This window comes from Eptesicus fuscus, chromosome 2, assembly GCF_027574615.1.
Source record: "Eptesicus fuscus isolate TK198812 chromosome 2, DD_ASM_mEF_20220401, whole genome shotgun sequence".
Lineage (NCBI taxonomy): Eukaryota > Metazoa > Chordata > Mammalia > Chiroptera > Vespertilionidae > Eptesicus > Eptesicus fuscus.
In genome coordinates, this window is record NC_072474.1 from 102,326,492 (window position 1) to 102,330,248 (window position 3,757).

A 3,757-nucleotide genomic window follows, 5' to 3' on the forward strand; every position below is an offset into this window, starting at 1 on the left:
GGGCTTAAAGACAGCTTCTCAGCGGTGAGTCTATCCTGGCCCCAGTCTGCCCTCTGATGCCACTCTTGCTATATCCCTGGGAAAAATACTGCTCCTGTCTCTTCTCTTCTGCTGGCAAAAAGTGAAGATTAGGGCAAATCTATTCAGCATTCCAAATGAACAATGCAATCAAGAGATGCTCTAGGATTAAGGGCCAAAATACATGTTTGGGCCTCACATGAATTTCCTCACAGTGAAGTGCAGTGAAGTCACCACAGGCCTTCGGGCCAGGGGAGTTCAGCTCCTGGCTCTGCCCCTCAGTGCTGGGAGGGCCACCTGGACCAAAAGCCTTAACTCTTTGCACCTCTGCTTCCAGGTCTCCAGCAATACCTCTCTCAGAGGCTCTCCAAGGCTCCAGAGACATCACGGAGGCCTGTCCTTCAGAGCTCAGGGAATGGTTGTAAATCTGAATCCTTTGCTTCTAAATTATTTTTTTCCCCTTGCACACTTTTGGTCAGATTTATTTATTCTTTAGCAATTGAAGCATTAAACAATGTGTTTTTATTCTCAATCTTTAATAACATTGTATTTGTTATATTTGAGATTGTTTAGCTCTCTCACGGGAAAAAACAACAACACCCAAACATAAATCTTTATTCTATCCACCTACTAGTCCTACAGCACAATTCTATATAATAAAAGGCTAATATGCAAATTGTCCCCTGGACCAGAAGTTCGACCAGGGGGTGGGGCTGGCTGGCCAACCACCTGCAGCTCCTCCCCCCAGCCAGCCCTGCACCGGATCGGCCCCCCCACCCCTATTGGGGGTGGGGCTGGCTGGACCCCATCTGGGCACGAATTCATGCACTGGGCCTCTAGTTTTAATATGAAAGATTTACTGACAATTGGATGATTTATTAGATGTGGGCAGAGAAATATTAATAGTGATTATAAAGTGGCCAGTCTTATAAGTCAAAAGCGATTATCTTTTTTATTTTATTTATCTTTATTGTTGAAAGTATTGCAGATGGCCCCTAAGAGCTTTTATCTTTGGTCCATATCTCAATCCACTTCAATACCTGGTTGCTATCATCCTCTAGATCTTCTGGTTTATTGCTGGGAAGCTGGTGCACTATTTCTTCGTAGTAGGATGCTAATGCTTCTTCATAAAGAATTTGAAAAATTTCACATTATCTCTTAGTTTTTTTCTCATTATAACCCCTTGTTCAAGTCTTTTGTACAATACACTATTATCTGTTTTCAGCACAAAAATGATATGAAACCAGCATTCAGGAAAGAAATCACAACCGTGGTAATCAACAATAACTCCACCATCATTCATTTGGTTTTCTAACTCATTAACTACTCTGTCTTTATCTAAAATGGGACACGCATCCTCGTCATCATAGCTATCATATAACAGCCTTTCTCCAGCTAAATCACTCACATTAATGTATTTCAGTCTTGATCTTGATGCAGGTTCTTTGGCCAGCGTGGTTTTTGCAACCCCTGGTGCACCCATGAGCAGGATGTTCAGAAGCAATGTGGTCCCCAATGCAAAGGCTCTAGAAAACCTGCTTCTGAATTCTTTCATGTGTAAGATCCAGTGCGAGGCAGGAATACAGGAACCAGAGCCCAAGCATATAATCTAAACCTACCAGCAAATAAACCGTCCGGGCAGAGGTTTGTATCTCTTTTGTTCACGGCCATTTGTGAACCTGGGTCTGCCAGGCCCCAGAGTGCTGGCCCTGTTTCAAACCACAAACACATCCTGGTAGGAGTGCTTATATCCTCCGGATTTTTGAATAAAGTGTCCCTCTGGGGGGAAAGAGGAGAGGACGTGAGCGAAGCTGTGTTTCTATCCTCAGAACTGAATAGGGCCCCTCAAGGGGAATATCCTCAGGCGACACAGTTCTGGGATAGACTTTCACTTCTGTTGCTGGAGTCGCTGTTCAGTCCTCTCTTGGTTACGTCACTGAAAATCTGTCTGTAGTTATTTCCTGGGTAAAGAGCCTGGGTAGGCACAGCCACAGGCCACAGTGGGCAGATGCCCTGGGCCTGGACTGCCATCGTGGTGTCCCCTGACCCAACTCCTCACTTGGACAAAGATGAAACTGAGGCCCAGACAGGGCCTGGGGCTTGATCAAGGTCATACAACTAGAAAGTCTCTGAGGTGAGCCTTGAGTTTGCTAATTCCCTGGGCAGGGCTTATGGTAAATCAACATTGCTTCCATCAAGATGATCCCACTGAGTTTGAATAAGGCAGAATGGCCCTGCTCTGTTTTGTTCTATTTTTTCCTCTCTTCAAAACCTTTCAGCACTGATCTGCTAATTCACAAGTATTTACTGAGCACACCTATGCGCCCAGCACTTGTGAGGCCTGCAAGAGCTACAGAGATTCAGAGACACGGGTTCTGTCTCCACCAAAAACTGTGGGGACAGATCAGACCAACTCACAAAACCAGGATAGTCCAACCCGAGGTCTGCCTCAGCCACAGAGTAGGCTGGATCTTGGAGGTGGCTGGGAGGGGGGTATTAAGAAGTTCTGTGTCATAGTGGAAGGAATTAGGTGAAAATACCAAGTACTGGTTCACATTTTTTGTTGTTTTTTTCCAACTGGGCAAATTTTCCATTGACTTCTCATTTTACATTAAATGCAAGTGACATTGCCAAGAAAGGGAGGATGTGCTTGCTACCTTCACATCAGGAGGCCACTCCACGGTTCTGAGTAGAGGGAGAGTGCACAGCCCTGAATCCTGGGACAGCTGCTTCCCACAACCTTCCAAGTTACTGGGCATTGAGATTCCTCCAGACGATGATAATTAGGCTTCTGGGGTCTACTTGGGTCCTCTTGGCACTGGGATGTTGGCTAAAATAGCTCAGGCCATAAAAATACCAGAATGAAAATACTTGTAACAACCACACATCCACATATGCCATGCAAAGGCTATTAAAACCTCCAGAGTACACCAGTGCTGCTCTTCAAGGCCACAGCACTGCACAGTTGAATGGAAAAGGACGGGATATTTTCAGGGTGAATTCAGTACCAATCATGCTAGGCATTCATTTCTCATCCTAAAAATGTCTTCTTCAAGCCCTTCAAAATAATTTATAAAGGTTAACTCCCTTTTTAAATGGTTTTACCAGGCCACAGTGAGGCATGGTTTTTACATATTGCCTTTCTCAATGTGACTAATCACATTAGGAGAGACGAGGTCCAGTACAATTTGGTGGTTGTGACCTATCCATTCTACTCTAGAATTTCACCGCCATCCCTCTGGTCCAAACCACCGCCATGCTTTGCCTAGACTTCCAATGAGCATCTTAACTGAATTGTCTACCCGCAGTTTTTCTTTCTCACACTCATTTTCCACAAGACACAAGTCTTATTTTTCTCAGATGCACACCTGGCCGCAACCTTCCCCCTGCTTAATATACTCGGTGGCTCCCCACTTGCCTTCAAGTTTAAACATTTTCCCAAAGCTTACCAATCCCACAGTGATCAGACCCTGCCTAATCTCTCTGGCCTCATCTCGCACCATTTCTAACTTGGTTCATGTCCTCAGATGCTCTCTGCTCCCTCCGCCTGGATGCTTTCCCTCTTTCCTTCACTCTGCTAGTTCACACTCACCTTCAGGTCTCAGTGACTATCCTGAGCAAGTCTCTCACTCACTACTTGCTGTCAGTTGAATAGTGTCTCCCATCTCCCAAAGTTACATCTACCTAATACCTATGAATATGATCTCATTTGGAACAAGGGTTTTTGCAGATGTAATTA

At 45.0% G+C, this 3,757-nt stretch overlaps 1 pseudogene; it reads right to left on the bottom strand.

Annotated features, from left to right (window-relative positions):
- Positions 1–1,013: 1,013 nt before the first annotated feature.
- LOC103285016 (adenylate kinase isoenzyme 6-like) lies at positions 1,014–1,573 on the bottom strand (annotated as a pseudogene).
- Positions 1,574–3,757: the final 2,184 nt, after the last annotated feature.